At 44.7% G+C, this 13,554-nt stretch overlaps 1 protein-coding gene across 3 annotated transcripts in view; it reads right to left on the bottom strand.

Moving 5' to 3' along the window:
* DEPTOR (DEP domain containing MTOR interacting protein) overlaps window positions 1-13,554 on the bottom strand; it is a 943,485-nt gene that overhangs the window by 19,102 nt on the left and 910,829 nt on the right. The gene's annotated exons all lie outside the window — the stretch shown is intronic.

Genomic DNA, 13,554 nt, shown 5'->3' with positions numbered 1-13,554 from the left:
GCAAACAAACTAAGAGCAAACGGGATAACTGTTCATCCCAAATTAAAGGTGCCCTTATTAATGCTAGATCATTGCCTGCCCAGCTTTAGATATTGCTGATTATATAACCTTGCAAGACCTTAACTTTATAGCCATCACAGAGGCCTGACTCCATGCTGCATCAGGACCAGCTCTTGCCCTTGCAATCCCTGACAACTACTCCATCTTCGACTTGACCGTGACTCCAACCTATCCAAAGGTGGGGGCATCGGATTCATCTACAAAATCTCCCTCAGCCTAAGAAGCATTAACAACCAAACTATGCCTTCAGCAGAACTATTATCCATTAAATTACCCACCTCACCTTCACGTACCATTAGTATCCATTTAATCTATCGACCACCAGGGCCGACTACTACCTTCAAAGACGACATCTCACTTCTACTCTCAACTAACTCCAAAACTAAATCACAAGTCATTATCCTTGGCAACTTCAACTTGGGCTTTCAAGACCTGAAAGACTTCAAAGCATGCGCCCTTAAAGATACCATCACTGAATTAGGATTTACCCACCACATTACTGAACCAACACACAATAAAGGCAGAACCTTAGATTGGTTAGCCGACCTCAATTGCAATATAAATATCCAATCCAATACTCCCTGTGCTTGGTCAGACCACCACTTAATCCTGTTCACCATAAAAGAAACCTCCACACCCAACCAGCAAAAACAGGCACCAGCCATGATGACTAGAAATAATGTCATTTAACCACCGAATTACTAACTCTACCACAAGCAATCATCAACCCCACCATGACTCTTTCAGACCCCACAGACTTAGTCAACCTCTACAATCATATTATCCTTAAGGGCATCAACACATTAGCACCACTCAAACTACTCAAATCCAAACCTCATGCACACCTTAATACTTGGTATACCTCGCACCTTAAATCCTTACGGAAACTGAAAAGAAACTCAGAGGCCGTATGGAAAAATACCCCGTCCTTAGCCAATAAGGAAAACGTTTCGCTAGCCCCCCTTAACTACAAAGAAGCCATCATCCAAGCCAAAAAAGACAACTATAATGGCCACATAACCAAAGCCAAGTCCAGTACTAAGGAACTCTTTAACATCCTGAACGAATTAGAATCGCTTGTCCCTCCACCTGATATTTGCAATAAAGATACTCTGTGGTGTACCAACATCCAGAAAGCATTGAAAGATAAAATTACTGTGCTTCAAAATAAAATAGTAACCAAAAAACTTCACATCAACAAGTTTCATCCGAATCCTAACCCACCTAGTCCTACAAGCAATACACATACACAATTTAACTTCACTCCTCTCTCTATCAAAGAGGTTGAAATATCATTATGCAACTAAAACCCTCAAACTGCCAGGGAGATACATGTCCTGCTCCTATTGTTAAGGAGGCTGTGAAGGAACTTTCCCCTTTATCACCTCCTTTATTAATGCGTCATTTAAAGCTAGCACAGTACCTAATAATTTAAAAGAAGCGTGGGTACTTCCGCTTCTAAAAAAAAACTCCTTGGACCCTAATAATCCATCAAACTATAGACCTATTACAACAGTGCCTTTCCTATTGAAAATCTTAGACCACACATCTTATCTGCAGATACAGCAATACCTCGAATCTAATAACTTGCTTGGTCTTAGACAGTCCGGATTTAGACCCAGACATGGGACAGAAACGGCGCTGATCGATCTCAAGACACACATCCAAATCCTTAAAGTCAAAGGAAAATTGCCACTGCATCTCCTACTTGACTTATCAACGGCATTTGATTTAGTGAACCACAAAAACCTGTGTCAACATCTAACATCTGCTGGCATTTCTCAGATCAAGCAAACGCTTGGATCCAGTCCTTCCTCAACAACAAATCCATGAGGGTCTTTGCACCTTTAGACACTGCAGAACCCACTCCGGTCACCTGTGGGATTCTTTAGGGGTCTTGCGTGTCCCCTACTCTATATAATGTATTCGCCAAGCCACTATTTGATGATCTTGACTATTTGGTTGTCACCTACACTAATTACGCAGATGACACCCAGATACTCATTCCTATCTCCGGTGACTACACTATAGACAGCAAAACTCTAAATGACATATACCGCATCATACAAGCTTAGATTGCTAAGCTTGGGCTTTGTCGTAATGATGAGAATACAGAGCTGCTCCACTTAGGATCACCTGTGAACCTTAACAAACTGGATGAACTATTCACCTCCTTCAATATTGACGGTAACATAATCAAAGTCTCTAAGGTTGTAAAAACCTTAGTAATATACATTGACTACGCCCTATACTTACCTAAACAGACAAACGCCATGGCATCCACCTCAGCCTATACATGCAAACTCATCACTGCATGCAGACCTTTCTCGACCCCGTCTAACTGTATCACAATAGCAAGAGCCTCTCTGAATTGGACTATTGCAACACTCTTTAGGCACTACACAACGGAAACTTAATAAGATGCAAATTATTCAAAACAATGCCATTAGTGCAACTTTGAATATCTCAAGGAAAAAACATATTTCTGGAACTAGATATACCTTAAATTGGCTAAACATCAAGCAAAGAATTCTACTTAAAACACTGTCCCTCACCCATAAGTGCTTATCTACCCAGGCTTCTAAATACCTGTCCGATAGTATCACTCACCACACCTCAACCCGTCCAACTAGAATAGCCCAGTCCCACTGTGTCAAAATCCCACTGTTCAAGCAACAAAGAGCAGGTGGAATCAGCTTCCCGGTCAGGCAGCAACAAATTGGAATGCCCTCCCTATCTCCCTAAGAGATGAACCCTCCTACCTCCTATTCAGGAGAAATCTCAAGGTATGGCTACTGGAGCAAGACCTCAACCCTATTGTATAACTATGCCTCTTGCCTAAATCATAACTAGTCGGGCTAACTACAATAGTTATACTACATAGCTTACTTTAACAGTAGAACTAATCGGTAACCCCATGTTTGTTTATGTGATACATGGATGTTTTGTTGATTTTAAACATTGACTGACAGGTTGTGAGAAGGACGGCCATCAGAGTCAGACCTTGATGAGAAGACATTGTTCCTCTATCACCCATAGGCCACAGTTTGTGAGGCCTACAAGAGGAGCACAGCAACATGACATGACAGAATTTATTATGATGACATATTCTGCTTGTTTAGGTTTAAACGACAGCCTTTTGTAGAGGTCGCAGCTCTGATCTACCACTTGAGAGAGTGTGCGAGGGTCACGTTGAGGGAGATGATGTCATTCCACTCGCCTTTTGCTCTGACCTATTGGAGGTCTATCTCCACCTGAGTGGGTCAAATGAGAAGCCTACAGCATGGAACAAGGCTGGTCCATTAAGACATGAGATCCAGGAGAGACTTGAAACCGTGCAAAATGCAGATACGTTTCTTGGATTTATGGACTCATCATTCTTGCATATCGAGATGAGTGCCTAAAACAGGGCTTTCTGGGATGGTTGCAGTGTGTCATATGTTTGTTGCCTGAGAACCTTAGTCTGCACAATAGGGCCACTGTGATGTTGGTGTTGTGCAGTACTGCCTTTACGTTGGTTCACCGTACCAGCCAGGCATCTAGATATGGGAATATGTATTTCCCCTGCCTTCTCAAATGTGCAGCCACCAGTGATAGGCACTTTGAGAAGACTCTTGGTGATGAGAGGAGGCCAAACAGGAGGCTGTGAAATTAAATAATGTTGACTTTCAAAGACAATCCTGAGATTGGGGATATGAAAGTATGCGTCTTAGAGCTCTGCATTGGTCAGATAGGTCCCAGGCTGGACCCAGGGCAACATTTGCTGTTGGTTTGTCATTTTACATTTGCACTGCTGTATACATTTATTCAGATGGGGCATAGTTAATATCTATTCTTTATTCTGTAATAGGAAATTCCTGCAGTAGAAACTGGACCCTCTTGGATGCAAAGGGATGTTTTCCACCCCTCATCTATAGTATGGATTGTATCTTTTTCTGCAGCAAGTGCATTTGATGCTAAAGGGGTCAATGTCTTTGGTGAGGTGGATGAGCCTTGGATCTTTGGGAAAACCTCAAGTCATGTCCCGCCTGCACAAGCTGGTGCACCCACTCGTCTATGGTAATCTGAACCACTCCCCCCACTGGCGGGGGGTGGGTGTCATCTGCCACTCCTATGTGTGGCATGTGTCTCTCTCCCCCAAGGAACTGTATTTTTGGGAGGGCTGCATTTAGTCACCTGGAAAACTGTGAGTGGTGCTGTCTGCTATCCTGCATGCTCTTGTTACCAGAGGAAATTAAAAACAGACACAGACACAGCCAAAGAAATTAGCTCCCTGAGAGAGCAATCCTCCTTTGGGATATTGTTTTTGAGGACCACCTGCTGTCTTAAGAATCTCAGAGCCTTTCCAGGTGCTTTTAATCTGGCACCGCCGAAAAGCATCAACAACAACAGTCATTCCAGCAGTCCAACAAATTCTCCTACTGTGATTGTAATTGTAAGTAGTAGGGGAATTACTTAAGCACAGGACCTGCTCCGGTTCCATTGCACAGAGCAGACAGCTGAGATATTCGAAATCACTAATAGGAGCACAATATAGGTAATGTGGGATGTATTGACCCACTCCGCTATGTTATGCGGCATCACCCTGCCAGTTATGGTGAAAGAAACAGCAACAATGGCGGCAAAACCCTTGTGCGTGCCAAAAACCTACAAAAACCAACAAAATGTGCGGTGGAATAGAGCACACCAAGCAGAAAATGTGCCGGTGGGCTCCATGACCAGCAAACAGAGTGCAGAGAGAGAAGCAGCACTTTGCAAGTGAAACCCCAAAATGTGCCTACAAATGACATTTACTTTGTTGCTAAAAAGTCCATAATGCCTATAACACTTCTCAACATTCAAAATCTTGCCTGGTGCTAAAATGCATGTATCTAATGAAGTATTGTGAACACACAAAGTCCTAATGTGAACAGCAAAACATTCTCCAGACAAACTGGACTGTCTGAAAACTGACAGCCTATGCCAAAATCTGGGTGCAGTAAGTACCTGGGCTACCTGAATGACAGCTGTCAGATGAGTTACTGATGAAACTTTAAAGTGAGATAAAACTAAACTTCTGCTGGAATAGCAAACATAAAAGGATTGTTTCCAAAAAGGAATACAGATTTTAATTAGGTTTTCGATCCCACAGATTGTAAGGCTAAGAAAGTAATGTATTTATGTTTGATGCAACAAATTTGGTTTTTGCTGGATATAAGGAGTTAATTAGCCTGGCTGAGCTGCTAGAACTGGAAAAGCAGGTTTCTCCCAGAAGGAGGACCTTCCTCTCAGCAGAAACTCACTGGGAGATTCTAATTGCGGGTTAGAACAGACTCTTGTCTACAGAAAGAGAAGGAACAATGACAAGCCTTTCAGCCCAGGAAGCGGAGGTGTGAAGGTGGTCATAAACTTTCCTGGAAGGAGCTTCCCCCAAGGAGGGGGATGCACTGGACTCCCAGGAGAGACAAAGGGGTGGAGCCAAGTGACCATCTGCTGTTAATAATGAACAATGAACAATTTTTAAAAGACTTATAACTTGTTATTCAAAGGGGTGAAAAATATAAAAAGGACAGAGTTGCTAATTTAAATTTTGGCTGCACGTGTGAAGAGGTGGTAGAACTGTGTGACATGTTCTGGACAGGAATAGCAATATATGTAGTTTTATGCAAAATGTATTAATATTAGAATTGTGAATATTTGCACGCACATCCCCATGTTAAACACACACATTTGTGGAAATTTGCATAAAATTTGGAAATTGTGTTCATAGCGAAAAGGATAAAATTCTGTAGAAAGTTGAGACAAGATCCCACCGTTGCAGGGTTTTGAGGAACAGCTGCTACATAAAATATGCCATCTTTGTGTGTGAATTGTATAAAGGTGACCAATGTAGAAACGTACATTTAGTATCAAATCCGATTTTGAGACCCTGAGGACTATAAAGCAAACCATAAAATGTGACATCATCCGGCCTTGATCCAATCACTCAAATTGCAAGGCGGAGGTGAAGTTTTGATCCTATCCCAGCTCACAGGGGCAAGCTTAGCTAGACCGACCCATACACCCACTTTGTGATGTCATTTTAAAGCATAAATAGAGACAGCTGAAAACACATAGGGACTCACAGATCCACTCACTTTCCTGATTCCAGTGAAGCACTCTGATCTAGCATTCTACATTCAGCTTTAATATTCTTCCAGATCCAGAGGCCAAGACTCTTGCCAGCAATAGAGAACTATTGATTTCCAGCAAGGCCCAAATGCTCACATTTATTCTCTCCACCCAGTGAAGCGCTTTGTGGTGTGAGAAGGCCTTTTGAACCAGTATCCTGAAATTCTCTGGCTTGGCACCACTAGGCTTGCCTGAGGAACTCGCTATCCAGCTGATTCATATATCCACAGACTACAAGGGTAGATTCTGAGCAAATCCGGCGACCGGCCTAGCTGATCCAGTAACGTGCCTGATGTGCTGTCTTTCCTAGACCAGACCCAATCCCATTACCAGAACTAACAGTCCAATTTAATAACTTATGCTGTGAGTATTAATAGTAAGAACTGTGATTCATAGTATATTTGCATTGTCTTATCCCTATCACAAACCCATCCTATCTTTCATTCAGAACCAGTATTGTTAGAACTATCTTTGCACTGACTCTTTCTCATCTGAAGAAGTAGAGTTTCCACAGCAGGCGGGTTACACTGATCACGTGACTGTAATAACCCTCTGTGGTATTCGTTTTTTCATAGTCATCCTCTAGTGTAAGCAAACCCATTTGTCATTTTCAAAATTGCATTTCTATTTTCCATTCTCGCGCCTATCTCGCAAAAACGACTCTTACTAAAACCTCTATAACTCCCTCCGTTTTTATGATAGAAACAGTGCGATTTTCCCGTTATCGCAAATATCGTGCAAGGAAAAGTTTGCAGCGAATTACAATTCTGAAATATTTTTACACGTGTGAAATAGCTTTAAATTGTTTCTGATTAGGACTTTGAAATTTCAAATGCTTTCTTTGGACTAAATCATTGTTTGTGATTGAGTGCCACTGTCCAAAGTGGTTCCCATAGGAATTTACCACAATTTCAGTATTTTTGACCATATTTGGTGTTTTTGCTCAGTCAACTCTAAGATAATTTTAAAGCCATGCTGACAGCTGAAAAGTCAATTTCGTTTTCTCTTGTGTTTGATGGGGGTAGGTGGGACTGATATTCTGTTTCATTTGTACTATTCCCGAATACCTGCTCTCTCCTCCCATCTCTTTACATTGCCTATTGGGGGTTGAGGGGTGTTGCAGGGGGAACCTCTAACCATAGTTCTATCTGATCTGAACCAACACAAAAGTATTATTTTCTGTGCTGCATTTGTTTTGCTCATTACTTATTCCTAGTGTATTAAAGATATTATTCAGTGTTCTGTCACCCCATAGGTGATTGTTGTTTACATATTAAAATATATTGTGATTAAATTTAAATACATTAATAAATATTTACCTTTGCAAACTAGCCTGATTCCTGGTTCAGTGTGACCGGGGGGGTTCCAGGAGAAGGGTGTGATATGAGTGGCATATCGTTCAGAATATTGAACTTATACACAAAAATATCCTGGATCCTGAATTAGACATACCACTCGTGACAATCTAACACAGCGTGCTAGCTGACGGGGTAAATACCCTTTTTTGGGTTACCATACTGTGCTACACTGTATAAGTACCCCTCAAAAGAAATACTCAAAGGAGTTGGGCCTGTTTGCAAAAGTAAAGTCACCCTGAGATAAGCCAGAAGGAAATTAATATTTCCTGAATGTCGACTCCAGTTTAAATCAATATTGCAAGGGAACAGCAACTGCACAAATTGTTTGTCAGGGGTGAATGGCTAGAACAGGACAAACAGGTATGGCTGCAGGGAATAAAACAAGACGTCACTGAAATCAACCTTAATACCTGGCAGGATAAGGGCCCATTACATGAAGCACTCAGTGAGCTGTACATGACCCCTAAAATAAAAGAGGAGCAATGCAAAATTGCCAAAATAGCGGCTTACCTGTACCTCCACATAGGAGTCATACAGGAAAAGTACACAGACCATGTAGATTTCACAAAGAGGCCAGGGGAGGCACTACAGAAAATCCAGACTAATCTGAACTCTGCAGAGCAAAGGCTCCATAGTAGCCAAGAATCTGAAACAGAGGCTAGGCAGTATGCCACCAAGCTCCAAGAGGATCTGGCTCTCTTACTGCAAAAGAATGCAGAGCAAGATGCCCAGGTACAGACACTGCAAAATGAGTGTCAAGAAAAGTTGGATTCTCTACAACAGAGTCAACAAAAGCTGGAGCAGCAATTAACTTTTAATAGAGTCTGTGTAGAACAGATGGTCGTCTTACAAGACCAGATAGACCAATTAAAAGAGGAAAATAACAAATAAATTCTTAAAGACCTAGCATCCCAACCAGAGTTTGATGAGGCGCACCAGAAAGCTGGTGCATTTAAAAAACAGAGGGACGACCTGGCTGAGCAGAGGGGCACTCTAAGTCAGGTGAGGGACGCCTTAGGCCAGGAAGTCAGCCGTTTAAAAACAAAGTTAGAGGAAAATCACCTGGCCTTTCAGGAGTTGGGTGAAATCAAAACTGATTATGGAAAGCTGTTAGAGCACACCAGGCGGGTGGAGGATGCTCTGGCAAAGAATAATCAGACCAGTAAGGACCAATCTCAGGAGGTGAGTCTCCTGCAGCAAAAATTGGCCCAATACTCCTAGTTCAGATGGGAAGCACAGAGAGACAATGAGGCTCTCTGTGAAAAAAATGACAGGCTCCACCAACAGATAGCCATGCAAGAACAACTCATAGAGACCAGTAAGGCCTTAATAGAGGAGCAAAAAGGTCAGATTTTGGCATGTCATCAGGAAATAGGGGCTGAAAAGGATGAGGTAAAATGTGAGAGAGAAACCCCTGAGAATAAACTCAGGAACTCTAGCATCAGGGACTTTAATCCCTTCACTTCCATGGACTCTGCCACCCCCATGTCCACTGGCTCATATGAGCCAAGGGCGACGGGGATGGTAGACTTCAACACAATGGGAAATATTTGACTGACGGATCAACGCCTCCCAGAAATGGATAGGCGGGCATCTATGTACAGGTTCCCAAATATTAGGGCCAGCCTCTCTGATCAGGGAGACTCCAGTGATGGGAGAATCAGAGAACTGGATCTTCAGAAATATCACCTACCAAGAGATTAGTCAGTCAAATTTGGTGGGGAACTCCATGAACATAGGCCCACTAAGAGCATCTTTAAAACCTCTTCCCAGCTAGGACAGTGGGGGAGTACTCAGCCAATCCTGGGAGCAAGGGAGAGTCAGAAGACTCTTCTGAGCGCCACAGATTCCAAGAGACTAGGCCCCCACATTCTGCAAGCCATTCCAAAGCCCGCATAATTAGGGAGAGCCTAGAAGATCAGACAGCCACCTCAGGTAGCAGTGCCTCTGAGTCAGAGGATGAATGGACAAGGCTGACTAAAACTAAAAAGGCCAACAAAGTTAAGAGAGCCTTACTGAAAGATCCCCTGAAGCAAATCAAGGCTATTAGGAGCGTCATCACACCTTACCATAAAAATTTCAAATATTCAGTTTGGGAGCACCTCGATCTGTTTGAGCAAATGATGGAGACTTTTCACCTGAAGGACAGCCAAAGTTGTATTCAGTATGTCAAGTGGGCATTTCCACCTCAGTACTCCAGCTTCTTTGTAGGGCTGGAGGATCAGAACCACTTAAGGTGGTCCACATATAGGGCGGCCATCTTAAAGCATTTTTCAATCCATAGAAACCCTCAAGAGGCCCGCAAGGCAGCCTACAACCTGCAATGTGGGGAAGACCAGGCCCCACAAGAATGTGTCCAAGAGCTGAAACGTGCCTTTGCGCAGACCACCAGGAGGGTGCACACAGACAGCAGGGAGTTTGTCAATACCTTCTTTCATGCACTCCCTAAATACATTATGACCCAGCTGGTGAGGGTTTTCATGAGAAAAGATCACTAGACTGGGTCATTGAACAAGCAAATCGCATCTACGAAGTACAGAAGCCAATAGAAAATAAAAGTTCTAATAAAAGCCCAAAACCAACCAACACCCCTGCTGCTGCTAAGGTGGCGGAGGTGAAGATTGCCCCCATTTTAGATCTGGAGATGGGGGGGCCAAAAAACATTCCTGTGCAGAATCCTACCAACCCAAGACCGAGAAGTCTGGGAGGTAATTCCACAAATGGGACCCCTAACTCCCCGAACTACATCAGCACCCGTTACAAGGGCAACAGACCCATCCTGGGCTATGTGTGGACTCCTCCGGCTCAAGGGGGGGATCCAAACAGGCACCTGCCAACCCAGGAAACTTCCCTCCTCACTTTCCCTAGGAGGGCAGTAATCCCCCAAATGCCGGGCTGAGTTTCTTTCCCCGGTACCCGCCAAACCTCAACGCCCAAAACAACCCATCTTTCTTTCCCCACTTTCCTGAGCCCAGACAGCCCAATCCGGGAGAGGGGGGGCCAAGGGTACCAAAACTATCCCAACCAAGGGTCTTATGGGAGAAGGGACAGCTACCCTTCCCGTGATCAGCCCTGGGTAGACCAGAGGACCCCTTACCAGCCAGAACGGGTGTCCCAACTGGAGCACAAGGTCCAGAACTTGGCACAGGACCTGGGTCGCATATTGAGGGCGCAGCAAAACCCTCCAATGAACATGGCGACTAAGAACTCCTCAAATCAAGGGTCTGGTGCTCCAGAGAAATGATGGGGAGAGAACCCTGACAAGCCACCGGTTCCCAGGGAGGAGGCACAAGGGGAGGGGATGTACAAAGCCTTAGAGGAAGCTTCCTTCCCCACTTATGAAAAGCCCCTGGAAACCCAGGAACCAGAACCAGAATCTCCTGCCCCTGAAAGTCTGCAACCCAAGGAACAGAGGGTGGATAGGAGAAATAAAGAGCCTAAGAAGGCCCATTTTGAGGAGGAGGTCAGAAACTTCCAATTTGAAGGAGAGGGGTCCTCAGAGGATTCTGGGAAAAGGATCTTCTCCTTCAGGGATGGGGGAACTCCTCCCAAAGAAAAATGGGTCCCAAAAATCCTGATCAAGACTGGGTAGATGTGGGGACCGAGTCAAAACTGCCCATCATCAAACCCCAGAATGACCAGCAAGAAAATCACCTTGTGTAAACCAATTCTGGTGACTGCCTCCAAAAGGGGGGGGGCAGCCCAGAATCAGAACCAGGAGAGCCCAAAACTCCCACGTATCCAAATATCCTGTTTTCTTTGCAGATTCCCCAGCTCGTACCCAGGATAATGCCCAAACCCATTCTGGGGACTGCCTCCAAAAAGGGGGGGTGGCCCAGAACCAGAGGAAGAAGAGTCCCGAGCTCCCCAAAGCCCTTCTGAGGACTGTCTCCAAACAGGGGGGGCAGCCCCGAATCAGAAAAGGGGGAGCTCGAGACCCCTCAAATCACTGAGTATGAAACTGTGTGCTCAGATACCCAAACCATCCAACTCCATTCTGGGGACCGCCTCCTAGATGGGGGTAGCAACCCAGAACCAGCCCAAGAGGAACCCCAAACCTCACAAACCACTTCTGTTGACTGCCTCCAGAAAGGGGGGCAGCCCAGATACAGAACAGGGGGAGCCAGTGACTCCCCAAATAGCGGTGTGTCAAAACTCTGTGCTAGATTCTTCAACTTCGACACCGTCTCTTTACCCAATTATCCCAGTGTCAAGGTCAGAAATAAGGTCTTAGCCAGAGCACCCATTACCTTTGCCCGTTGGAGGAGAAGGAAGGTAGATTCTACACCTCCATCCAGGTGCAAGGGCAATGTGAAATTTTGGCACTGGTGGACACTGGATCCCAAGCAACTTTGCTGTCAAAGAGAGTCTTTGAGCAGCTAAATTTGGGAAGGGGGGATAAATACCAACTTCCTCTCACCCCTCTTCCTGGACAGCTCCAGAACTTTGATGGGAAGGAAATCCCTGTTGCTGCAGAGTTGTCTGCAGAGCTGGAAATTAAAATTGGGCGACACAAAATGAATCACATGGTCCTAGTTGTGGTGCCAGAGGGAACCACCCCCTGTCTAATTAGGGAATGACATCCTCCGCAGGCTGTCTCCCCTCGTAGATTGTGTAAACAAGGTCCTCTGGACCCAGACCCACAGGCCAATTAAATTAAAGCAAAGCGTCAACCATGTGAGTCTAAATGGCACATGTCACATGGTTGAACAAAAACCAGACCTAATTAGGTTCTACTTTCAAAACAATGACACACCCAACGTCACTGTCATAGCTATGGGACCACCAAACGGTGATGTGAACTCTTCTCCATTTCTGCAAATCAGCCTCCCTTCCAGTCTTAAGTGGCATTCCACCCTGGAGAGAGATACATTGACATTTTTTACCATTGTACAATCCGAAAATCCCAAGGCCATAGCCAAAATTGATATCAAACCAGCACAGAACTTAGCTGGTATTCTGAAAAAGGGTGAACAGCGCTTCATCCCGATTCAGTTAACTGACGGGAAGGAGTCTGTCCTCGTCCGAGTAGACTTGAATAGCGAAGAAAGCTTCATCAGCGAAGCATTATTCAAAAAACTCCCAAAAGACCAGACCCTACCTGCCGTAGAGTCAGTGCAGCAATGGGTACGGGATCTGGAAGCGCCCCGCTGCAAACATCCTCTGCTTAGCAGTTGTATGATCAAAATTTCAAAAGCATGATAGATACTTGTGGGTTGTGCAAGGTGTTCCTTCGGCCTTTTATATGAGTCGTGACCTCCTCAACCAACTTGAGATTAATTTGGACCCTAGTTATTAATGGAATTTCAGAAATGGAGGAGAGGTGACCATCCCAGGACTCACCTACAGAATCCACCTGTTATGACCATGAGTGAACATAGATGGGGAATATCACCAATTGTAATCCATGCACGTGTCTTTCCCACTGCTGACATCCCCAGATGACATGTGGACACAGTAGTGGGAACATTTCCATAACCATGCTATGTTCTATCTTCTAGCATCTGGACTAAGAATCATCCCAAGGATTACCAAGGAGGACCACTCGGGGACCTGGAAGAAAGACCCAAGGAGCCCGGAGTGCCGCTTCATACTCCCAACCAGAACCAGCAATACGCCCAACCAGAACCCGCTATACTCCTGACCAGAACCGGCAAGGAGAGCGGGTCGCCTCCAGCACTGAGAGGAGAAGTCGCTGAAGTTATCCACACGGACAGGAAAATAACATCTCAATCTCCTGATTTCCCCTGGACGGGAGGTCAAAACCAAGTCAGGAGGGGGGGGGGCTCTGTGGGATGCATTAACCCACTCTGCTATGCTATGCAGCATCACCCTGCCAGTTATGGTGAAAGAAACGGCAACAATGGCGGCAAAACCCTTGTGTGCGCCTAAAACCTACAAAAACCTACATAAACCTACAAACAACCTTCAGCACACAAAAAGAGGGATGCACAACCGGCCATCAATGGTGCATGTGCGGTGCAAT

The sequence above is a fragment of the Ambystoma mexicanum genome, chromosome 5q, assembly GCF_040938575.1.
Source record: "Ambystoma mexicanum isolate Mex_15411 chromosome 5q, UKY_AmexF1_1, whole genome shotgun sequence".
In the NCBI taxonomy this organism is placed as follows: Eukaryota; Metazoa; Chordata; class Amphibia; order Caudata; family Ambystomatidae; genus Ambystoma; species Ambystoma mexicanum.
Note: the sequence above shows the minus strand (reverse complement) of the source record. Positions and strands in the feature narration are given on the sequence as shown.